Raw genomic sequence first — 27750 nt, 5'->3', positions numbered from 1 at the left:
ATTTGGACAAGTTCAAGGTCACATGCATTCCTTTATCGTCTTTATACTACAGAGTGAAACATTGTTAGTTGATACCTCTTACAAGATTGCTTATAACCTTATGATATGGCATGACCTTGACTCAAGGTCACTTCTTCCTGCCTGCAGCTCCAACGGAAGACCTACTCGTTGCTTTGCAACGAGCTCGGCTCTAGTTTCAAACTCTGATTTATCAAATCGATTGACAGGTAATAATTAAAATTGCTAACACATGTAAGGCTGCCTTGATAACGGAAGAATGTATAGTGGATCATAAAAAATGCACATAAACTCATACCTCTACTATTGGTTTTTAAAACAGGAAATTGAATGTGCGAACTAAATTACAAAACTAAATCAAAAAAAAAAAAAACAATATATTTTTGGGTTGTTCAGCAAAAATCTGGTAAAAAGCATGATTTAAAAACGCTCTGGTTGCGGGGAAAAAATTCGGGTAATATTAGCAACTCTGATTATCAACCATAAATTGTATAGTTATCTCCACTTTCACCCCGTTCTTAATTGTAGTACAGTGCTGGAAGGTTTGACGACGATTGCTTTTTCTCTCTTCTTATTTATTCATTTTTAAATGTAACTTATAAAACCATTGTTCTGCTTAAATCTACATATAAAGACCCTATCTTTATTTCTTGTAAGATTCATACAATAGACTAACTATGCCAAATCCTAGCCTAAAAGCTGCCAATATAGCTTTTATAAGTGATTTTTCCAAGTAAGTTAATAATTTCAATGACTGTTTCAAATTAATAATACACATTAACAAGAGGGGAACTTTTTACCGACCCAAGTCGATGCTGGAAGTCGTATACCAACGTGTAGTTAATAGAGAGGAAGCATTATAATGACATTTCTACAGCTTGCTTTTAAAAAAATCGGTAAGTGATTCACTCATGACAAAGACATAAAAAGGTCTTTAAATCCTTAAAATAGAGTACAGGTAATGAAAGTTATAGACTAGTTTTTCGGTTGTATAAATACGCAGTTAAGTTTACAGACTGAAATATAATCAATGGATTTTTGGTCAAAGAAAGATGTTTTCTCGGTTTCTTGGTGATAAAGGTATTTTTATTTAATAAGCAATCGGATATATGAAGTATATTATTTTTATTTCATATGATAGAAAATATTTTTTTTGGTCTTTTTTTTTTCTAATAGTCTCTCGTTGTACGTATCACACAAGGTTATATTTTATTATGTCTTATTTTCTTTCAAATATAATTTTCTTTATTAAAAAAAAAATACAGTCTACCTTATTCAATAATGCACCGTAATGTTATTATAATCATGTGTCTAGTGCGCCTTTATTGTAGCCTTGATGAAACTCCAGTAAAATATGATATTATTTAATTAGGGGGAGGGGCAGATGAATCTACCCCATTCAATCAATGGAATATCCATTGAAGGGTCTGGAAAGGTCACTGAATGGCAGCCGTTCAATATCATTACGTTTTAAATATAAATATTATGACACAAAGGGTAAATTCTAGATAGTGGTAAACTCAGTAACTTTTTTGGTATTTTTAGGTTTCTAATAGTTAAAAGTATCATGATACCTTGGAATGAATTATCGAAGACTGTCTATGAGGGAATGTGTCATGAAATAGGGAGTCTCATGGAAGTTAACATCAGAAGGGAAGTGATGGACACTGTCGAGCTGGTAGAGACACCTGTGCACAATTTACCTGGATATGTTGGAATGAGGAGTGGAAGTAAACGAGAAGGATTCAGATTTCTTACTTCAGATGAAGATTTGATGTCGTGGCGTATTGATCACAAAGTAATATGTGATCTCTCTCAGTTCAATGTTTGCCGCATCCTACAGCACGATACTGTGGTTTTGACGGAGTTTGACAATCTGCCACCAGGATTCACGAGACTTAATCTGATGATTTCACCGAACGATCCGAAGAGTAAGTCTTACTATGTTCTGATCAATAATGATTACTATATTTCCAGTCAGTTATCCCATGATTATTTTTTGCGATCACTCCAAAATAGAGATATCCTTTTGGCTTCTTCTAAATCTCATGGACCATGTTGTCAATTTGGTGGCGAAGAAGACTTTGAACACGATATTGCATATTGTTTAAAGTCACAATACTGGCCAAAACAAGCTTTTCCATTGATATGGAGATGCCTTCAAAGTGGTTGGCCATCCGAAATTTTACTATCTGATATATTAAGCGGAGGAATTCATGTTGTTCCCATTGGAAGTACACCTGAAAATACAGAAGAATGGAGAATCTCTTTCTCGAAAGCAGGACAAAAACTTGTGTATTCAATGAATCACTGTCAATTTCTATGTTATGGACTCCTGAAAATTTTTCTTAAGGATGTAATAAATATTAAGAACTTTCCATGCGTCCTCCATTCTTATATCATCAAAACGGCTGTTTTTTGGTTAATTCAGACTAATAATTCCTTGCTTTGGACTCCTGATAATTTATTGACTTGTTTTTGGGAATGCTTCAAACTATTGGTATATTGGGTAGATATTGGATACTGTCCCAACTTTTTTATTCCACAAAACAACATGTTTCGACTCAAAGTCACTGGGTCTGTGCAAACTTCCTTATTCAGTCAGTTGGAGTTTTTGTATTGTTTTGGGATACGATGTATACTTTTTAGTGAGACCATTAGACGGCACCTTCTTAATTTCGATGTAACAGACCACTACCAGTCTCTATAGAGGACAACAGCATGTCTAGCATGAAATTAGATTTTTGCTTATTTAGAGAACTAAGTCATGTAAACATGGTTGTTAATCGTATAGAAAAATTCGCAATTTGCATGAAACAAATAGAAGGAATGGTTACGGAAAGGTTGTCACCGTATCAAGTTGTTATATTACAATGTTTTACCTCATAGGTATTAAGGGGCACTGCCTTTTTGATAAACAGTACACATCCAAGTGTAAATCACAATAAGCTTTATTACAAACATAATGTAATGGTACATGCGTTGCTTAAACATTCATGTGCAATAGGTTATGTGTCCGACATTCTGTATCTTGCTATGTACTTCTATAAGGAATATAGGTATGAACAATCGCTCACTTGTTTACAGAAAGCCCAGATAGAGGAGATTGAAATTGCCATATAATGCTTATGGCAAACGTGATATAGATTTGTACAAAAATTGCATAATGGGGATGTCTCCGTCTAAAACAATAAGCAAAGCAGCAGAAATGGAAATTCATTTAGACAGCATCTTCATTTACATAAATGAACTAGTATTAGAGCAGAGGATCGCAGCGAAAAATGGTATGCATACATTATTTATCCCATCTCAAGTTATGTTACATATGTTGTTCATGTTGAATTTTTACAAACTTGGTGATACGCTCGGGTCACAGCAATCGCTAAGGAATTTACATGATCTACTGCATGACGAGGATGGTGTACTTCCCGCCTTGAGAGATATTTCTTGGGAAATACTTGGTATCTGCCAACAAATCCTTGGAGATTATTCCGGATCGCTGAAGTCTTTTGAAAATTCCTTAAAACAGGAACGACTACACATGATTCAGGGAGTCACACGCTCAAGAATAGACAGACTAAGCAGGCATGTCAAAGTAATATACAAGCGTTGAATAAACATTGAACATACTTCCTCAAGGAGCAGTACAGTTATTTTTGTGTGTATTTGTTCACATTTCAATTTTGAAATTTCTTAGAAAACATGGAAAATGCTATTTTCTTTTTAATTTTGATGATTAAAACCTTTTTGTTATTTTCATTTTTGAAGGCTGGGCTACATAAAAAAAATGATGCATATATTACAGTTGTAAAATATTTCATATGTACATGAATTAAATATTCTAAGAGACTAAACTAAATACACTGTAATATTAAATACTCTGTTAATCATGTTAATTGTATAGTTCTTACAATATCTATTTTAAAGCTGGATCAGTATGTAAATAATTTGTATCCATTTAGGGGAAAATCATTTTTTATATTACTGATGAATAATACTCGATTGTAAATCTTTATTTTTTACTATTAGCATACCTATTATCATGTACCAAAAATATTATAAATTGTCTTTGTCTTGACCTATTATTCGAGGAGCATAGACTCTGCCCGTTTCCCCAATCTTTATTGAATAGTTCAATAAAATATGTTAAAAGTATATAGGTTTGTAATATTTTGCTGTTACTGCTGATATTTCATGGCAATTTTCTTACATATATTGATAAGTGCTATCATTTCAAGTTACATTTTTTGTTGTTGGATAATTATCATATCCAATTTTCTTGAATTTAGAAAACTCTATAAAGGTCCGAAGGTATAATATACATATTATGTAAATCGTTTCAAATAGTTTTAAGATAGATTTTTAAACTATGTGATAAAAGGGGAAAAAGGAAACCTCACATTTAATTCATATATTTCTTAACAGTATAACCGTCAGGGTAGCTCAGTCGGTAGAGCGCTCGCTCCGTGTTAGGAAGGTCGTGTGTTCGAATCACGGCTGCGACTGACCTAAGTCGATAAAAAATAGGTAGCAACTGTTCCTTCTCCGAGAGCTTAGCACTTTGAAGTGAAAGTTGCGGGTCTTTCGGACAAATTTTCCAGAACATGTTAATTGAACTTCATTTGTCTTAGGATAATGCAATCAATCAATTATGCTCAGGATAATTTGTCATTGTTTATTCCTCATTCTCTTGGTGCAGCATCTATTTCATTAATACTAAATATACATAAAAGTTATAACTTGCAAGACAATAATTTAAGTTACCCTGTCTAAATGATGCTAAACTCTTGATGTATAACAACTGCGATATTTGTTTGCCAGTCGCCATGATTCGTTCTATATAAAATTTACGCTGCAATGGAACGTATTGTATGATACATATTTTTACAACATTTTACTGACTTTAATTGGTTCCTCCTATTAAAAGATTAAAGTTTTTGTGTACAACTTATTATATCTACATGTAGATTTCGGGTATTTTTTTTTTTTTTTTTTTTTTTTTTTTTTTTTTTGAAAAGTAAAAATTTCGACCCACTTTCCTAGTTACTAAAATTCTGATGGTAAGGGTTTTCCTTTTAAAATCAATGTACAAGCAACTCTTTATGAACTATTTAAAGGGATATATAATTATTGAAATTAGATGTACATTGCAGACATAAAGCACGAATTCTAAAGATTATTTAAACATATCTTATATTTCATGCTTTTGAAGTACATTGAAAGGTCTTACTGAACGTCAATAGAAATCAACGGCCGTCAGATCAGATTACTAGGATAATTATGATTATTTTGACGCATTTGTAATGTACAATAGATAAATGTTTATATATTTATATATGCTTGAGTATAAGTGGACATTCGAGGCATAACTCAGGTGTTTTCTTCTAGTTATGGGTTAGGAATTTCAAGGAATATTCCTGATTAATAAATTTTTTGGTATATATTTCAATACCTAATAAAGCAATTGTACTTGAGTCAAGTTTCAATGCTCTGATTGGTAGATCAAAAGATTATACATATTAAATCTCAGTGAAAAAGCATTTCAAAATTTTATATGGAGATGTAGAAGACATTTTTGGTTAAAAATAAGGCATATGTCTATCCTTTATCAAAATATTGGTGCCTGAGTCATTTGTTAAAGCACAGAACTACATACAAAAAAGAACATAAGAAACAAAGATAAGAACCAGAATTTTCAATAAAATTATAACATATAGAATTTTGTTTTTAAGAACAGATGATGTAAACTTCTATAAAATGTATTTAAAAATAACCTTTAAATCTTGTTTAAATAAGCAAAATGAATAAGTTTAACAGTATAGTTTTTAATTTTCATTCAAAGTTTCACAATAATGGAATTTAAAGTGACAAAAATTGAATAGATTATTAAGGATGATTGCAAAAAGGTAAAATTTGAACACTGTGGAAAGTTTAGAATTTCTTAATATTTTAGAAATTATTATACTAATCGTTTACAGTCAAAATAGGTCAAAAAATATATATCAATCCAAGAATCCATTTTTTTTTCGTTTGTATCATCTGTCCTTAAGAGGATTTGTTATTCCTTATAGATTTATTTGGATTTTTGTTTAAATCATTCGTATGCTGCAGTAAGTATCTGTTTTTAAGATGTGCATTTATGATGTATTGCATTATACGATTTATGTTTTACGTTTAACTCCCCTGATATGTGTAGTTTATATAAATCAGCTTGTATGTAAAGGATAATGTTTCCTCGGATGACAAACAAAATGCACTAATAGACCTACGAAGTGCTATATATATTTTTTCAAATAACTAGGTTAGTGACCTACTTTTCATGCTAGTGGTCCCTATGTATTTCTCGGAAAATACATCATTTTTTATACTGTGACCATTATCTTCCATGTTAAAACATATTTCAGTCAAGTAACAAAACTCTTTAGGTAATGAAATAAGAGAGGAATAGAGTAGTTCTGCTACTTATTGCGTTCGCAGCGAGCTCTTACGACAACACCTTGGCAAAGAGAAAATTCGGACTTTGCAAATTGATCAAAAGGATTTTTCCCGCAGTTTATATATTTTCTGACTCCATGTGAAATTACATCGATCGTTTATGACCAAACAATGAATTTATTGCCAAGTGACGAACCCCTTTTATTTACAGGCTTGAATACGCTTTCTTCAAATATTGTAATATAAGGGAAAATATTTGCAAACGTAAATGTATGCAAAGTGTTTTACTTATGTTGGAAAAATAAAATGTTACAAACGTTTGAACTAATTACCTACATGTATAGAGTAATATACATTGTACTTTATATTTCATTTCATTCGCCCTTAACGAGGTTCGCTCCTGAGCTTTTGAGCAGATTTTTATTTTAACCTATATTTAAAAAAATCTGCGTAATGTTTTAATTCTTACAATAAATTTGGATTCTACAATGCCAAATAAACTATATTCAGTTAAAACTCCATGATTAAATTCCATACCAAAAGCATTAAGTGAGGAACTATATTTTGTGGCGGAAGGTTTTTTTAAGAAGAAAATGATCATTTTTTCTCTTTCGAAGTATTTAAAGTATGTTAAGTTTGGATTCCTATTTTTACATGCAGTCTGCACACAGAATTATTTTGAGCAGTGAACTGTTTTATACTGGTCCTAAATTATATATTTAATAAACTGTCATGAATTCAATCATCATATTTGATAAATAAATCAAATATATTGTGAAAATCAAGAAAAAAAATAGCCCAAATTTAAGCTCAAAATTAGCACTATTTTAGTAATATCTAAAAATTAACATCACAGACCTCCACTTTTAACTTTCTTTTCTGAATATACAAGATACTTTTAACCATTCTTCTTAAATTCAGTAAAATGTCATTACTTTTAAATGAGTTTTTTGCTTGTTAAATTTGTAATGCTAGCAAAATGAAATTTTTTGAGTGCAAAAAGGTCAAATAATTGAACGTGCGGAGTAATTTTTAAAAAAATTTCGTTGTCAAAAATTTTAATGGGTCTATTCAAGATGAAATAAAACTGTGTTTGTTCCCAAAACTTATTTGAATAAAAAATATTGGAGGAAAAACTTAAAAAAAAAATGATTTATGTGTAAGACGTTTTTACAGTGCAAAAAGGTCAAACTAAATGCTCTCTAGCGCCAAAAGAAGCGCATTGACCCCATTTTTTTGTTTTCATTTTTAATTAAGCTATGTGCATAAATTCTAAAAATATACTTGATAAAAAATTCTCATTACTTTTGATGTCAGGATCCAACCTCCTTAATTTGAATTCAAGTTTGGTCACCCAAAACACAAATAAATACATAAACTTCACAAAAGAAATGACTAAATTAAAATCCTTTGGTGGGCATTATCAAGACAGCACTCTGTAAATTTTAGCTGTAGGTAATACAGTTAATACATGTAGAATATCTTCAAAGTAGAAATGCAAAAAAGACTTTAAAACATTGTTTCCTTTTTTGGACCTCCCCTTTCTTTTAGTTCCACATGCACTCAATGCAATCAAAAAATGTGCAGAAAAATGAACATGAAATAATGGCTTGTGAAAAACAAAACATTTTCTACTTCACCATACACGTAAAATTCAAAAAAGTTTTCTCTAAAAGAAACTTTGATTTAATGAAATATTATTAAAATACTTTTATAAATATGGAGGATTGTTGACACGATGAACATTTTATGCAAGTCCGTACAATTACTAACTATCACTAATGATTAGATGATATCTCTAATAAGCTAAGTGAATAATTCATTTGCAAACTATTGACAGTCTCTCCTGTCCAATTTAATGCATTTGTCAATTTTCAATTTGCTGGAGATAAAAATTATCCGGGCAGCTATTTAATGGTCCACGTGAGCCCTAAATGCTTTTAAGCGGCGCGAAATTTCGTTTGCATGACAGTGTGCGGACTGAAAAATTCAAACAGGGTGAGAAAGAAAACATATGTCTTGTGCATTCATAAAAATGATCTCTTAACAGAAAATGAAAGCCCGGGATTTTTTTTTTTTACATAAATAGTCTTATAAAAACGGATATTGTCAATTTATAACCTTGTCACGGGGCATCTGCAATATTATTATCTTAAAAACACTCTGATTGTACACACAAGGGCAATGAAGTTAATATCAAAAATGTTTGAGATTATGATTGACAATATCTAGTTACTTTTGAAGATAGAGTCTTTCCTTATTTATGAAATATATGGTGATAACGAACAGTATTTCAACTCCAAAGTATGCTATTGAGCAAGAGATAATTGTAAATGAACACCAATTCAGATAAAGTAGAATCTAAGCCTTCTTTTACTGTCTATAATATTAAAAAGTCTATGTTTTGATTAACCGCGAGGAATATTTAATTGTTGTTTAAAATGTTGAAAAATCCCACTTCTGATGTTACAAAAACAAGATGAAAATTTTACATCAAATTATCAATTAAGCTAAACTTTCAGCATTTAAAAATGCATCAAATAGATAGAACAATATTTTTTTTAGTTTTGCAATCAATATTCATTGCCTTTTTATCTTTCTCATTTAAATGTACATTTGCTGGTTATGGTTTTATTATACTGACAAGGAGGTTACCAAAGTTCGACAAATCGCACTGTAAAAATGAAACCGATTTATATACATTGGTGATTTTTCTTTCATTTATTCCATGTAAAAAATGTTGATACCCAAAGAAAGGTCTTGTCTCGAGGAATACACCTGTGAAATTTGAAAGACCTAGATACAACTGTTCAAAAGTTATGGTGAAGGTTAAAGTTTTTTAAATAAAAGTCAAACTTCAAGATCAAGGTCAAATTGGTTGGTATCCAAAGGAAGATCTTGTCACAAGGATTACATATGTGAAGAATTAAAGCCCTAGCACCAACCATTCAAAAGTTATGGCCAAGGATAAAGTTTTCCAAAAGTAGGTCAAACTCCTAGGTCAAGGTCAAAGGGTCAAAGTGGTTGGTATCCAATGGAAGGTCTTGTCACAAGGATTACATATGTGAAGTATGAAAGCCCTAGCATCAACCATTCAAAAGTTATGGCCAAGGTTAAAGTTTTTCAAAAGAAGGTCAAACTCCTAGGTCAAAGTCAAAGGGTCAAAGTGGTTGGTATCCAAAGGAAGGTCTTGTCACAAGGATTACATATATGAAGTATGAAAGCACTAGCATCAAACATTCAAAAGTTATGGCCAAGGTTAACATTTTTCAAAAGTAGGTCAAACTCCTAGGTCAAGGTCAAAAGGTCAAAGTGGTGATTGGTATCCAGAGGAAGGTCTTGTCGCAAGGATTACATATGTGAAGTATGAAAGCCCTAGCACCAACCATTCAAAAGTAATGGCCAAGGTTAAAGTTTTTCAAAAGTAGGTCAAACTCCTAGGTCAAGGTCAAAGGGTCAAAGTGGTTGATATCAAGAGGAAGGTCTTGTCACAAGAAATACACATGTGAAGTTTGAAACCCTAAGCACCAACCATTCAAAAGTTATGGCCAAGGTTAAAGTTTTTCAAAAGTAGGTCAAACTCCAAGGTCAAGGTCAAAAGGTCAAAGTTTGTCTGTCTGTCTGTTGTCGACTTTAACCTTGCCCATAACTTTTGATTGGTTGGAGCTATGACTTTCATATTTCACATGTGTATTCCTTGTGACAAGACCTTTCTTTGGGTACCATCATATTTGACCTTTTGATCTTGACCTTGGAGTTTGACTCACTTTTGCAAAACTTTATGAGACTTTAACCTTGGCCATTACTTCTGAACAGTTGGTGCTTGGGGTTTCAAACTTCATATGTGTATTCTTTGTGACAAGGCCTTCCTTTGGATACCAACAACTTTGACCTTTTGACCTTCACCTAGGAGTTTGACCTACTTTCGAAAAACTTTAACCTTGGTCATAACTTTTGAATGGTTGGTGCTAGGGCTTTCATACTTCACATATGTAATCCTTGTGACAAGATCTTCCTTTGGATACCAACCACTTTGACCTTGACCTTGACGTTTGACTTTTATTTAAAAAAACTTTAACCTTGTCCATAACTTTTGAACAGTTGCAGCTAGGTCTTTCAAATTTCACGGGTATATTCCTCGAGACAAGACCTTTCTTTGGGTATTGTAACACAATGACAGTATAAATTTAAATATTAAATTTATTAATTATGATTGTGAAATAATATTCACTTTATTTTCATAAATGTATTTATCTTATATTCTTATGAAGATTATGTTTATGATCTGTTGATACTTAAGTGCGCTTTCATCCTAAGACACTAATTGGTAATGGACACTACTACCGTATACTAATTATCTACTTCACGCTGAGGAATAGAAACTAATGTGTACTTCTAATTAATCGGACAATGTGCAAGAATGCGCTGACCACTCTACTGACCAGCATCTGGTAACGATATGATATCTCCTACGCATCTAGTGGGCTGGACATAGATCACACATGATCCTCTTCGATATGGAAATGACAATAACATGCTAATTAAAACTACCCTAAGAACGCTTTGGTGGGAGGAACAATGAAGATGAACTAAATATTCATTAAGATGTGATCTGATTCCTGTTTCCAAATATGTGACACTCGTTTGTACCCTCTAGTATAAAACCTGGTGCGCACTTAGTATCAGGAGCCTTTCAACATCCTGGCTCCGGAAGCCTTTTACCATCCTTGGCTCCGAGACCTTTGGAGAACGCTTGTTGTTAAGAGAGACTTTAAGTGCCTTTTGGACTTTGATCTAAACCTTTGTTTGTTTACTTACCATTTTGGATTGAAATAATAAAGCAGTTATTTAAACTTTACCAGTCTTCTTAATCACGAGTAGTGTCACAGTATCAACATTTTTTATCTTTTGGCCTGGATTTTGACTTGCATTTGAGAAACTTTAACCTTTGCCATAAGCTGCCATAGGAGGGCATTAGTGTGTCACAAACACATCTTGTTTTTCTAAATTTTGCTGTTGTTTTATAATTTGATAACTTTTAAAAATAGTTCTATTTCACAGGTTTCTTTTTCTCTCTCGTTCTTCAAGTATATTTTTTTTTTGGATATAGTGTTCTCCAAAGCCTGATTTCTTTTATCTAGGAGATGTTCATCTTTCTAGACAGAAATGGACTACTTGAATCGTCTCAGTATCATTGCCTTCAATGCCATTAACTGAAGTACTAAAGTCTTGACTTTAAGGGTCAATTTCAACGTCGGTTTGCGGTTTGACAGGTCAAGTGTTGTCCTTAACCTCAGTCAAAAACTGTATACTGGAGAATCAGGTAATAAAAAATGCCAATGTGTGAAGACTAGATACAATGTTACTTAGAGAATCAGCTCATTATTCATTATATATAATAATATATTGTAATGACTATATCAACAAACCTGAAATAAAATGTAGAAAAGGTTAGTTAACTTATTACATACTGAGTAAAATTAATTAGTTACATCAAGGACGTGTAATCTAAGTACATTAGTCCCTATTTGCAAGATATTACCAATCCTATAACAAGATGCTCAATTTTTCGCAAAGTAGATGCCTACCGATATTTGTCAGGATATTGGAAAATTTAAATAAGTAAAAAAAAAATAATAATAAATCGAATGAATAAGTTTAAAGATAAAAAAATACTTACCATAACGAAATATATACGAAGCAACTAAGCAAATTATGTAAAGAGGTGGCGCTAAGGGACATTTATTCCCTTTTTTAAAAGTACTACGAGGATCGTTCAATAAATAATTACAAACGTCATCAAAAATAAGAAAAACACGAGAAGTAGTTTCTTAATGATTTTAATCCTTCAAAGCTTTCTCCGTTAACCTTTGCTCATGTCTGAAGTATCTGTACCCATGACACCTCAGTTTACACATTCTTAGAGATGCTCAGAAGACACTGATTGAAGGCGTTCTCCGTGACATACCTGAAAAGGTGAAGTATTTCTTTGTTTTTCTTGCAGTTTTGGGATAATAAAAAATCCTAAATGATGAAGATGTAGCAATTGCAGGGAACGACTAAAATCTACCTTTATTTAAACTTCCTTTTTTCTCTATATTTGTTTTACAGTAGGGTTGTAAAGTACAAGAGAATTACCATGGGGACCGGTTACAGGTTTGTTGTACAGAAAAATACCTGCCTGATTTTCCTTAGTACAATTTTTTTAAACATAAAAATTACTAGTTATTGACCTTCGTTTGAATATATGCACATGTATTACTAGACCTCTTGTGTAAAATGTAAGCTTGTATATGGCACCTTTGGGCCCCTACTCATTTTTGCGATAAAAGGACAACCGTTTTCTCTCTTATTCTACATTTTCTTTTTGATCTTCCTTTCGGACTTAAAAAATGCACTCATGTTGTGTCATTCACCCAAGTTTATCATGCCTTCTTTTGTTACAATGTTTATCTTTAATAGACCATTGGCACATTTATTGCGTGTTTTCTCTTAAGCAATTATAAGGAAATAAAGCATCCGTCTGATAGAAATATTTTTAGATTCATTTCCTTTGTAAGAAATTTATATTCTGTTGTGTTGATGAAATGCTAATTGGCTAATCAGTGTCTTTCAATGTACATCTTACAGTTTTTGATATTACGTTGCTCTCAGAGTCTGTATTTTTTGGTGTCCTTAGAAAGATGTACTGTGATCTTTTACCTTTTTTCAACTTTTTAATTTCTTTATCCATCTAAAAACAGTGTGAAAGACTTTTCTTTCAAGATATCAAAAATGATTCTTTCAGATGGGTTCATCAGCGATTTTGTAATTTAGCATAGTCCACACATATGCTCTCATTTTCATCTTCTGGGCAGTGATAATTTTTAAACAGTTAACAGCTCAGTGTATTGACACTTCTCACTGTAAAAGAAATTTCTTTGCAAAGACAGTTAAAAAAGACTTGTAGATTTCGAAGATGATGCGTTTTTAATTGGACTTTTCGACCGTGAAAAAGTGAAATTAAAGGATACTACATTTATTATTATAAACTTTATTATAACCCAACCCCCCCAGAAAATCATAATTTACCTAAATCAATCGATAACTTCGACAATTTCATTGTATATCTAATGATAACTTTACTGTAGCGATCATTAAGACACTGTAGTTTGAAACTGAATTATAAACAAAAGAAACAGCTTTACTAATTTAATGCAGAGAGCAACGAAATGTGGTAAAGGGTGAGTTGAATGAAAGAAACGAGGCGTCTTGTGATTTTGCGATTTCATGATCTTTGTTTTACCTTCATGATTAAGGGTGTTTATTTTTTGGTTGTTTCTTGTGTACAATATTAATAAACTAAAATCTCCCTCCTGCACAAATCGTTTAAATAAAGAGTTGAAATATTTTTTTTCTTTTAAAAGTTTTTTTTCATTTTTTTAATAAAGCAAATCCAAGTCAAAATCATGTGGATTATATATTTTTTTTTTACAAAAAATGAATTATAGAATATTCATTACATTATTTAATTACAATAAATTCATAATTAAAAATAGCTTAACTTAAGTATACGGTTCAATAGTCTGTACATGTCTTTGGGTGTATTACCAATAACATTTTAATAAAACGTTATGTTAACATTTACATAGTCTTTGGATCACATGTGTAAAAAAGAGAACACATGTACCAGAGCATACAGAATATACCCTGTTGCTGCTGTATATATTCTATTTTCTTTTTTACTGTTTTCTTTATCATGTGGGCCTCTAATGCCCCGTGAAAGTCTCCTACAACTTGTTGACAAATTCCAAGTATATACCAGGATAAAGCTCTTTGATGAAATGGTACATATTTTCCAATATCAAAAAGGACTAAAGTGCGAAGGTCTATCAGGGACTGTAAATACTGACGTTTGTTACCTAGTCGATAGTTTGATAACACAGAGAGCATTTCTTCCAATACAAATGGTGAAACAAATATTCCAAGTTCACCGCTTTTTCTCCGTCGAGCTTCAAATATTAAATCTTCAATATAGTGTACTCCGAGATAAAGCCTGATTTCTGTTATCCAGGAAATGTTCATTTTTCTAGACAAAGACATCTTTTCTAAATCTTTGTTTGTCTTCAATACTATGACGCTTAATGCAGGTCCTCGAGAATCTTTCTTTAGTCAGATTAGTTATATGAAGGGCTTCATTATATCTCCCTGTCCGATAGTAATACATAGCTAAATACAGTGAATGCGAGATGGTTCCTATTCTTGAGGACAATTTCAGAATGTTGCGGAGGTTTCTGTCTAAATGATAGACACGTTTACGTGGAAAATGTGAGGCATTATATAATATAATAAATGGAATAAAAGCAAAGACTTCTGCTGTGCAGCACTGTAATGTCAAGGACTGGTATTGTGACTTTGGCAAATGTAACAAAATGTCTAAATATTTTAAAAAGGAAAAACATTCTTCGGAATCCTTGAAATTTTTACAATTAATGTCCGATACTTCAGAATTTATAATATCTTCAATACAACATTGACATCCGAGATCGTAAGATTGTGATATAGCGCGAGGGATCACAGGTGGCAGTCTGCTGAGGACTGGTTCAAGGATGGATCTGAGGGTCGGACTCAGGAGTACACAGGATACGCCTAGTCTGTAATACTGATTAAGTTGTTCTAACAGGGATTCCCATGCAGTACCGACAACCTTGTTTAAAAACATATTAATTTGTGGAATAAAAAAATTGGGAAATTTACCACGATTAACACAGTGAATGAGGTATTTAAAACACATCCAAAAGCATTCCAGTAATTTGTTAGGACACCAGCTTAAATGCCCTACTTGTATTAACCAGAACATTGTTGTCTTCATTAAGTAAGAGCACAACAATGGTTCCTCCATGCTGTTACTGATAACTTCAGTGAGAAATATCTTAAGGAGTCCATAACATAAAAACTGAGTGTGATTCATGATGTACACTAGCTTTTGTTCGACAAGAGAAAAGGACAATCTCCATTCCAACTCATTTTCACTGGTAGTACATTTACTCCCAATAGCAACACAGTGATAATTATTGTTTAAAATATCCTTAAGCACGCTTGTTAGAGGCCAATTGTGTCTAAAGCATCTGTCTATCCACTTTTCTGTACTTTTTGGCCAATATTTGCTTGCGAAACAAACTGCCATATCAGTGGGTAAAGAGCCTTTGTATCTAGTGACACAAGGACCATGATAAGTCAAATTTTGATACCCCTGACATTATTCTTTAAGAAATGCTTGCTTGAATAAAACATTTGATAGATAAATTCTTTCATCGAAGGGAAACATTGATGACCTGAGTACATTGTCTCTAGGCGTTGTAAGAAGTTGTAACCTAACAAATCCAGGTGGGGTATAAGTGTCCTCCATGAGAAAAATATTATGGTTTGATGAATTGTTTGCTCTTAACTGGGAGATCTCATTTATTAGTTTACAACGACGACACCAGTGCATGTAATCTTCGTCTGATGTTTTAAACCTGAATCCCTCCCGACGACTTCCGCTTAGCATACTTCTACCTCGGAACCCGCGTTTCGTCACATCAGATATATTCTGGTCTATCATATCCTCCATGTCCTTCACGTCACGTCTGATGCGCACTTTCGTCGGGGACCCTATCTTATGACAAATACCAACATATAGGACCTCTGATAGGCGGTGAGAATTATCCATTCTGTAAATTTTGTATTAAGAATTTATAATATTTTGCATTTAGTAAAACGAAAATATAAAACAAAACAAATAGACGGTTTCGATTGAATTGTGTTTTGTTATGAATAAGGTAAATGTTGACGAAGGTGTCCATACAAAATACATTAATAACGTGTATTATTGCAGTTATTTTAATAATGAAAGCCTATTATATTTAGCAGTGAATTTTTTTAAGTTCTTTTAGTAGATACGAATGTCTCTTTAATCAAGTGCAATGTTTATATCTTTACTACGCTAAATCTAATATATATACAGTTATATGTGGGGAATTGTTTTATTGTTTCTTAGAATGTATGATCTAAAATCTATTCTACGAGAAAAATGTTTCATATGTTGATCATTCCTAAGGGTGTACAATGGTATATTTATGGGCATATATATACCTTTCTATCTCTTTGAGAATGACAAATAATTAAAGTTTATTTTGCTACCAATTTTATTTTTCATGCCCCGGTAATCGAAGATAGTTCTTGCCCTATCCGTCCGTCCGTCTGTCTGTCTGTTTGGCTGTTAATCTGTTTGTCTGTTTGTCCGCAGAACTCTTACCTTGCTCATAACTTTTGATTGGTTAAGGCTATGGCTTTCATATTTCACATGTGTATTTCTTGTGACAAGACCTTTCTTTAGATACCATCAAATTTGGCCTAATAACCTTGTCCTTGGATTCTAACCCGGTTTTGCAAAATTTTACCCAACTTTAACCTTGGCCATAGTTTTTGAACAGTTGGTGCTAGGGCTTTCATACTTTAAGGCTTTCATACTTTAAATATGTAATCCTTGTGAAAAGACCTTCCATTGGAAAGCAACAACTTTCACCCTTTGACCTTGACCAAGGAGTTTGACCTACTTTTAAAAACTTTAACATTGGCCATAACTTTTTAACGGATAGGGCTTTTATACTTCACATATGTAATACTTGTGACAAGACCTTTCTTTAAATACCAACAATTTTGACCTTTTAACCTTGACCTTGGCGTTTGACCTACTTTTTAAAAAACTTAAACCTCTGCTATAACTTTTGAACATGTGGTGCTATAGCCTTTATATTTCACAAGTGTATTTCTTGTGAGAAGAGCTTACTTGGGTACAAACATATTTGATTTGCCTTTGAGAAAGTTTAACTTTCGCTATAAGTTGCCATACGGGTAAATCAATGTTTCACAAACACATTTGGTTTTAAATATGTATAACTTTCATAAAAAATAGTTTGAAAGTGTTGTTTGATCATTGTTTGCATTATTCCATCTTAACTCAATCAAGGGTTAGTTAATGATTAAATGAAGACTGTATAGACAACTGAATTTGAAAAAAAAAATGTAGAATGGGTATCTTATTTCCTTTTGGGACATTTCGATATAAAAAAAAACAATATCATTTTCATTGAAAATAGGTATACACTTACTCTTGAACCTATGTGGTTTGTAGCTGTGGATAATATTTAATTCCTGTTATGCGACATATAAAATTAGCATATTGATGTTACGTGTGCTTAAGAGCTTAAGACTTGAAAGATAAAGCCAACGTTAAAATCATTAATTGTGTTAAAAATGGAACATTAAAAAAATTGTTAACATTCAGAACTATTTATTGTATATTCAAAGGGCTTTTCAAATCAAGCTTTATCTACTAAACATTTAAAGCTAGCATGGAGAGAATTCCTTGATGCGTCGAGGGAAAATAGCTCTACATCGAAGAAATAAAATACCCACAATGACTTACAGCAAAAGCATTAGTGAATTATTTAAAAACTTTGTACATGTAAATTACATAGGAATGTTTCATTTACTAAGGTATATACAAAAATATCGATTGCTATTGTGCTATGTTTTGCTGTAAAAAATAGTTTTATTAGATAGTATTTAAAAAAACAATATCTAAATCTTAAATCGTTTAAATTAAAAAAAAAAATCTAACTTGATCATATAAAAGAGTAAAAGAAAGAACAATTATTTTTAAGTATATAAAGTTATGATTTTGAATGTTTAGGAATGGAGAGGATAAGACATTGCAAAGTCAAAATCAATCAATGCCCTGTCAAGATTTCTGAAAATTGGCGCATATGTTTGGGAAGGGGCAGAAAGGGGTAGAACTAAATATTTTTTTTACTATAGGTACGGTTGTCACGTGCCCTAATGCGCCATGGAGATTGTTTTCAACTTCTTAATCAAAAATGCGGGTGTGCTCTGTCAGCAGAGGAAAATTACTCCACCTAGGTACCTGATCCCACCTCTGGGAATTCCTGGGTACGTGTTTATAAATGTCAGCTTCAATGATTTGAATGGTTTGAAGTTCTTATGAGATCGATCACTGTTTGTTATCTTTACCCATTTAAATTTTTCAGACAATAAATACACAAATTCTTCGTCATGACTTTAAAGTATATGTATAAAATTTAATTTTATTATTTAAAAAATGTACAGGAGTTGGCAATTTTGCATTTGAAATGAATACACAACTTTGGAGTTCACCTACCTGTTTTTGTTCTATCATATATTACTGCCACGAAAGATAAAAATTTCCGGTATCAGTTAGAGTAAAAACACCGCATTTTTACTGACAACCTTAAGTCAAGAGAAGCACAAAACAGTGTAACTCTAAGCGGACATCTGGTAAATGGTATACTCGAAATGTGCTTTAGTATATATATTTGTTTTACTGTAAACTGTGATTAGACAAACACTTAAGATACCGGATATAGGAGATTTGGAAAATGTTGTAACGATTTTTGGAAAAATGATTAATCACAAATTGTCCAATCATATCGTTTAAACAATGTTTTTTCGACATAGTGTGGCATTTTTATGTGCAAGTGTGTAATAAACGTTACGACAAGGATAAACATAGCCTGTAAAATAATTAAAAAAAATTATAACAAAAATAAATAAATATATAATAAATGATTTCTTACATGGAGTGGATTATTCATCTTTACATAAAAAAAAAAATCATTCAAATTTTAGCTTCCAGCTACATCACTTCAAAATATAACTAGTAATTTATATTATATAAGTTTATTTCCATGCTGTTTTTTTTTTAAATTTAATTTGAAAGTGGGGGTGTATGTTTCCTATTATAAAATTTTTAAAAACTTGGGTATTCTAAGACATGAATAGAAAGTATCTTCTAGAAAAAAATTGCTATTAGGATATTCATTGTAAATATACTCTTCATTATTGTTGCAATTAGGTACTCACTATGGTTGGATAATTCGGATCTATGCGTCTAATCTTTACTAAAGAGATGGGCAGTAGCGTATATTCCAAAACGTGATAAAGGCTGTAGTCAACGCATACTTTTGCAAGGTATAAAAATCATAGTTTAAGACAGAAACTGGGGAAAATATGGTCATAGTTCTCGCCTTAAATGTTTGATGTCGAATGTGAAAAGTATTTTTTGCAAGATTCATTTTATACTTATCTTTCCTTAGGAAATGTTTATTCGAGAAGGACGCTTGCTTACTAGGCTAGGTAAAAGGATTTAATTGTATGAGGTCATAATTCAGAAATATTTAGTAAGTGGCGATCACAACAATTTTGATTTCATGATCATTAAAATTCATTCATGGAATGTCATACTGGCAGTCCATGGTCAATTGACACTCACAGATTTCTTCATTTAAAAAGTGTTTTATAAACACACATAATATAGGACATTATATAATAAACCCACAAACCCAAAATAATTTTCATATTTCATAAAAGATCTAGCGCGCAACCTCAATGTTTATTCTACTCTTTTCTCTTGAATAGCCTGATTACCCTTCCCCATATGGCGTCTGTCTCATCAGTAAGGGAGACCTAATCTCCCCATACGGCGTCTTTCTCAACAGTTGGGGAGACCCTATCTCCCCATACGGCGTCTGTCCCAACAGTAGGGCAGACCCTATCTCCCATACGGCGTCTGTCCCAACAGTAGGGCAGACCCTATCTCCCCATGCGGCATCTGTCCCAACAGTAAGGGAGACTCTATCTCCCCATACGGCGTCTGTCCCAACAGTAGGGGAGACCCCCTCTCGCTTATATATTCCAGTTTGTTTCTAAGGTGAGGTCTAGCCCACACTTGAACAGTAAGGAATATATGCAACTTATGGATCCGGTTGAATTGTTTTGTTTTATAATGAAATAAAACATTTTTTTTTTCGAAATGATCTTAGAGAATAAAGATTTCAACATGTATGTGCGTTTCCTACATATAATAAAATGTGCACTATCTCCAATCAGCTGTAGAAAATGACTCTTCATAGGTCTGACGTCAGCATGATATCATTTATTTTTTAACTTGTCACTGTTTATACGGTGCAGAAATAAATAAGGACAAAATACTGAATCAATTTTTTTTATTTTTATTTATTGATAAAATTTTGTGTTCAGTATGTACAGAAATATATTCTTTCATTTTGTCCCATAAGTCTTTGATTTTTTGAGTTACTTATCCTTCTTCCTTCTTCCAGAGTGTGTGACATTTCCTGAAATAGCAGTTATCACAAGCTTCACATGTCTAGGCTTCCGTTATTATTAATACAAGATGAATTTTCTTTTATCATATTTGAAATTATTTTTGTAAAATGTTTGGTTATTCACAATTCATGATATTGCAAAATTTAAAAAAAAATGTATTAATAGACACACAGTTTGTGTAACAGACCTATTTCTATACGAGAGCAGCTTCTAGGAATTCTTATTTCAAAGGATTTCTTACTCATCCTAATTGATATGACTGAATAAACGATACAACTCCACCATTAAATTTATTATCGAAGCAAGCATTCAAACAACATATCTTTTTAAAGTATATGTTTGAAACTGTTTATGGATTTTTTTTTCTTTGAACCTAAACTTGAATTTAAATCAGTGAAATGCGAAACTCAATTATATTTGAAACAGTTGCACTTTTTAGAAACATTAAGATACGTAGAAACAAACTATAACTTTAATTTTAAATTTCATCTAGCCCCTGCCCTTGTGATATTGATTTTATGATCTCAGGGTAGTATACATACGCTTTTAATCAAATAAGTGACTAATTCAAATTCAATACAGAACGAGGTATATCATGTTATTTCAATTATTTTTAAAATAACGTGATAATATAGAACCTTTACTATAATAAAATTCAGGTTAAATATGTATCTATACGTGCACATTTATATTCTGCTGATTTCTTCTAAGTACGCCTTAACAGTTCTGAGTCTCTCTCTCTCGATCGAAACTTTCGGAAAGATCGAACTTGCCTTCTAAGAAATGAGACTTGCATTTGAGGAAGGAGCTTGAAACTGTCAATAATAAAAGCCCTGTCTCTCTTCAAGATCTGTTTATAAGTAGAGAAGTATATTAATGCTGCATAAATTTCTATGCCAAAAATTATAAGGTAAGGAAAATAATGTCTCTTCTTTGATCTGAGGCAGCAAGGATAGGAAATACTCTTCCAATTTATATTCAAAGTTTAATATATCTTAAGTTCTCTAAGAATGAAAAAGGTAAAGATATAAACAGTGCAAATCTCAGAAGAGGGACTAAAACACCGACCCATTAAATTCCAAAAGGTGGGTAAGAACTAACAGACAATACATTAAGGTATGCACTATTGTGGGAATTTATCACTCTTTCACTTTTTTTTTTACTTCTTCTTGAAACAGTTCAACGTTAACAATATTACACTGCCAACAATATCCGTACAGGAATTCAGGGAAAAGTGGTTTTTTTAAGTGGTTTAATTTATTTAAGTGATTTCATTGTTCAAATTCTCAGTTGCTACCCATTTTTTATCGACTTAGGTCAATCGCGGCCGAGATTCGAACTCATGACCTTCCGATCACGGAGCGAGCGCTCTACCTACTGAGCTACCGTGAACGGTATTATACAAAGAAGAATACGTACTCTGTCTCTTGAAAAATAAATAATGCATCACCTATTTCCATTTGTAACATGTATTTAGCACTAACTGTGGTCAAATCAAAGTTCAATATTTCATACAGATTAAAAAGAAATCAAATTCCAAAACAGCCATTTTTTACTACTTTCTTGCTTAAATGATACACTAATGTTATTGATGCCCCCCATCCCCCTTCTACGTAATTGTACCCAAAGCTGCTGAAAATGAGTGAGAGTGGGTATCCCCCCCCCCCTCCAACCTTTCTTGAAAATGGATTTAAAGTTAAAGTTTTTAATTTCTTTCGTCGTCGTCTTCTTTTTTAATTGTCGTTTATTTCATGCTTTATTGCTTGTCAATTATTTTTCTTATCCCCCCCCCCTCCCATTTTTTTTTCAAAAAAAAAACCTATTGGTACGTGTTTGTGAAAACATGCATACTACTGATGGTAGTGCTTCTTTCTTTCTTTTTACGATGGGATCTCACAGTTCCCGTGGAATTGATTATGTATTAAATACATGTACGAGGGGTTATCCAAAAATTCGTGGACTGATGCGATTAAATTAATACGAGTTAGTCTGTGCTTTCAAAATTTAATAGGAACATAAAACAACAAAAGTTTAAAAAGTGTTGAAAATTTTAACTTGATATGTTGATAATTTGCCAAATTATCAGGAAATAAAAAAGACATAATGTGATTATCCAGCGCTGACGCTGTTTAGTTTTATTATGCCTTCCGACAACGTCATTCCTTCACAATATCCGCTCTCTCTACCTCATACACTTATCTTGATGAGATTCCCTGAAATTAAGTAAAGACCCGTCTTGTAAACGTTTATATAACTTAACACAATCTGATTAAAATCAAATCCCTTGATCCGCTCACATAGATCGCTAAACAAGGATCTGAAGAAACCCCATTTAGGGTCATCTCCCGGTGACCTTTCAATTATCCAATCAAACCTTTGCTTGTAAGAAATTAGAAGTATCTCGGAATTCAGTTACAGAAGTGAAAGTCCCGATGATACACGAACGGAAAATTGTGACCTGGTTTCCGTAACCTGTCAAAAGGACGACCACAGTCTTTTCTGAACAGAAATATATTTAGTACTTGCATTTGCCTCGTTCTTTTTTTTCTTTTTCTTTTTTTTAGCTCTTTGTTTTGTTCGAAACGGTATGATCTTCTCCTCTACATTCATTTTCCCGAATGTCGCTTAAGTACGATCTCTCTGATTGGTCAAAATTTTAATGAATATTTTTATTAGAAAGGTCACCAGGAGATGACCCTGAATAGGGTTTCTTCAGATCCTTGTGTAGCGATCTATGTGAGCGGATCAAAGGATCTGATTTTAATTAGATTGTGTAGCGATCTATGTGAGCGGATCAAAGGATCTGATTTTAATCAGATTGAACTTAACAATGTCATGAACAGAGAATTTTAATGTTTATCAAATTGTAAATGGATCTATACAAGTGAAAGCTACTCACTTGATCATGCCAACTGAACATATCTTATCTCACCTTAATCCTTTTTTTGAAATTTGAAAAATGTACTCTGGATGGATTTTATTTCTCTGTAGCTCGTTTAAACATTTTCGAGGTCTATTCCAATTTCCCCAGGTTAAAACTTTATAGAATTTTTTCCCGGGTTAAAACTTTATAGAAGTTTGGAAAAAGAAGCTCCTTACCCTTTTCGACGTCATTACAAGCATTTAATTGTTTGGACATTCCATTTAAAATTTACTATAAAATTTCATAGAACTTACAGAATGAGGTAAAAATTGCAAATATTTCGGAACAATTTTTTCTTATCAGATGAGTGAAATAACGAGATTTTCGAATGACAATTGCTCATATCAAAAGAGTTCTTTTTTCTCAGTTACACTCAGGTAGAAAAAATGTCATCTACGAGTTTGTGCCGCCTGGACATATCTTTGTTTACAAAAACATCAACAATTTATTAAAAGATATAACTAATGATTTATAGTTTATAAAATAGATAGACAAGATGATGCTAATTAAATGTTTAAAAGTTCATTGATGTTCACATAGCGGTTTTAATTTAATAGCGCTAGTCCCTGAACTTTTTAATAACCCCTCGTATATCCACTTTTATTTCTTTTAAACCTTGAGTTATAAATATTCGGGAAAAAAAAGTTGAACTCAAATTTATAAAGAAATTCAAAAATCTGAAGAAGTGTGTGTGTGTGTGTGTGAGTGTGTGTGTGTGTGTATATGTGTGTGTTTCAATTATATATGTATAATGTAGCACTCTCATTTTTTTAAGAGGGGTCCGTATTTCTCAGGGGGGGGGGGGACTTCTTTGTCTTCGTTACTTTTACATAGAACCGTTTAACTCTGAACACCCCCCTCTCTCCCTCTTTAGTTCCGCGCATGTAGGTTCAATGATTCGTAACATGTGTCATGAGTCTGGGATCTGAGGACGTTTTCATTAATCGTTTGTCTCAAAATGCGCTGAGTGGTTATTTCTAAAATGCGCTTATTAGTATGGTACTATTTTATTTCAACCATTTATGAAGTTTGTGATGCATGTCGATGCAGATGTGTCAAAATACTAATTTGTGTTTTGTTAGGTTCCAAACATGATATATAAGATCTATGTTTATTCAACCCTACATATTATCTGTGTATGTTTTCTCGATCTATGTCAATTTCATAACATAGTGGTTATGGCGATGAGTAGCCGGGATTTGGAGTTGAAAACATAAATTCGCACAAAAATAAAAAAAAAAAGACTACACATTATTTGAAATAATTTTTATATCATGCTGATGAATTGAATTTAGAATAAGGTAAAATCTTGAGCCAGAACCGAGGGTGCGCACCTTAACAAAAAAAAATGCTATAGTTTACTATAGTTTTAACTATAGTAAATCAAAGTGTCAAAGTTATCACTATAATAAATCAAAGTTTTCAAAGTGATCACTATAGTGTCATAGTAATCACTATAGTAAATCAAGGTTTTCATAGTGATCACTATAGTAGATCAAAGTTTTCATAATTATCACTTTAGTAAATCAAAGTGTCAAAGTTATCACTATAGTAAATCAAAGTTTTCATAGTGTCATAGTTATCATTATAGTTAACTATAATAGTTTTTTTTATAGTATTTTTTGTTAGGGCACAAAAGTCGAGTTACTGCATGCTGTCAAGTTTTGTTTAGCAAGTAGTTTTCGTCTTTTTTTCCCTTATACCACAAAATAAAATATTTTAAATCAGATCTTTATTTTAAAACTTTTTCAATGATAAAAAACAATATAAATCATTTTCATTTATATTAATATAGGGTAATTCCCGTTATTCCACTGTGGTAATCGGACTTGAGAGATTTCACGCTGAAAAAGTAAAATTTTTGACCAAATCCAAAAAATATCCTGGAGATTACCCAATCAGATAAGGAAAAGCTTCAGCAGATTCCTATGTCCGCCATGGATTGCTCAGATAAAGGAAACACATTCAAATCAGCTGCAGCAACAACAGAGACATACAATCAAGTCAGGAACTTTTATAAAAAAAAATATTATTGACCCAGCCTACTTAACTGCCGAACACAATATTTTAGTGTACCGTTTTAAACTGCAGGTTTCCAATTATTGCGAACTTGACTGTAGACATTATTCTCGCACATAGTGGCTAAATATGTGCTCATGTCAGGTAATGTCGTTATTGGAACTGCCACTGCTCTTTTCCATTAATAATGGTTATTATTAATTATTGCTATATATGTCTAATTTGACAAAATTTTCCTTTCCTTTCTTGTATTAAACAAAACGGATTTTTTACATCCGCAGTGTTTGGTCTAAATTTTGTTACCGCTTTTCCTTTCCGGTATTAAATTCCCGATACTGATCGAGATAACAAAGACACATTTTTGGTTAAGGAAAAAGACCACTAATTATTTTCCCATAGAACTCTATACAAACCTTTTGCCCTCTCACTACTCTACTAATTCAATTTCAGACAAATCCTTGGCACCATTTGAAACTTTATTCTAAGCCCTTATAAAAAAAGCCCGAAAAAAATATAGGGTCCCATGGCGTTTATAGGTCAAAATTGCAGTTGTTTACAACTTATAGCGATCGGCAATAAATGTCACTCTGCCAAAAATATCAACCCCCACTCCTACAATCTCCCCTGGTATTTCTATATTTTCTGTAATATTCCTACATTCCATCATTTATTTCAAACATTAATATTTTTACTTTAAAATGAAAATAATGACATACCTAAATTCAGCCAATCAGGTAACACACACTATTCAGTACTCTATACTACTTTCCATAACAAACAAAACCACGTGTACATCCGAGGATTTGGTGCTCTCATTCCTATACTTACATATTTACCTATCCCAGAATTAGTCAATTTTGTAATTTTCAAAGACCTTATACCTACCAATGTATATGTATGAAATTTGAGGCCTGTCACTTCAGTGTCCTGAAAACTGTCACCATCTAAATTAATGACACCTCCCTGCTGCAAGTAGTGTTCTAGGGAATGAATAACTTTCATTCCTGTGATCCGAACTGGATATAGTTGTGATTGTAATGAACAAAATATTTATACAATTGCATGACTTTGTTTTTTGATGTTGATAAAATGATATAAAGTCACATTTGTGTCAATTTTTTCATAAGGGTGGATTCTACCCAGAATTTAAAAAAAGCCGCAAAATTTGACAAATCATACCTAATTAAGCAAAATTTAAAGTTTTTAAAAAGACTCAGAATTTTTTTGATGCTTATGAGAAGTAAATAATTTAAGACTCTGATATACTTATTGATTCTTATCTAACCCATCCTGCTGATTAAGTATGTGCAGAAATGTTTCACCACCCCCCAGTGAAAGGCACTTAGAGAAATAGCAGGTGCCCCCTATTATATTTGTTTACAATTAATTTAAACAAGAGAAAGGCAATCCTTTTGATAACAAATTAAAGTTCAGTCTCTGTAGTCTTAAACAGTACTATCCATAAGTTACATTATTGACATTTATGCCTAGAAAAGGGGAATTCAGATCAATTTAAAAAAAAAAAAAAAGCAGAAATGCAATAAGTATTACTTCAAACGCCAAAATGTACCACACAATAATAGGCTGGAAAGTGAAAAGACGAAAAATTTACCTGTAATGTACAGAAAAGTGTCCAGCAAAATACATCAGGTGGATAGCGCGTCTTCGTCTTCTTCTTTTAAAGATAAAATGCTCATGCGGATCAGGTACCGACCTCTCCCGGGGCCGAGGAAGCTGAAAGATGAAAGTCCTCTACAGTGCTTAAATGAAAATGAATCAGTAAAGTTAGTCAAATTAAGCACAAAGCAATAATGAAACAGCAATATTTTTCAAGTTTTCTGGAAAATTAACAATTTACATAAATGGTACATCAGCTGATTATTTAAAAAATTGATCCCGCAAGGGTGGGGTACATGTTATACAATATTACATGTAATTACATGTAAATACATGAAAGGTCAAATGTGATACATGCAGTTTAAAGCCATTCCAGTAATTCATGAAAAAAAATCAGAAGCCTAAGGTCCCAACAATAAAGATTTCATCATGTTGAAATTCTGCATGTCTGGTTAGCAAGTCTAAGGGAAGTAACTCTAAATACAAAAACTGGAAAGCAGCAGAAAATGAGTTACAGAGGGCCACTGTGATGAAACAACAGGCTGCAAGAA

This window comes from Saccostrea echinata, unplaced genomic scaffold, assembly GCF_033153115.1.
Source record: "Saccostrea echinata isolate AGI-Se365-2 ecotype Australia unplaced genomic scaffold, CSIRO_AGI_Sech_v1 ptg000007l, whole genome shotgun sequence".
Classification (NCBI taxonomy): Eukaryota; Metazoa; Mollusca; class Bivalvia; order Ostreida; family Ostreidae; genus Saccostrea; species Saccostrea echinata.
Note: the sequence above shows the minus strand (reverse complement) of the source record.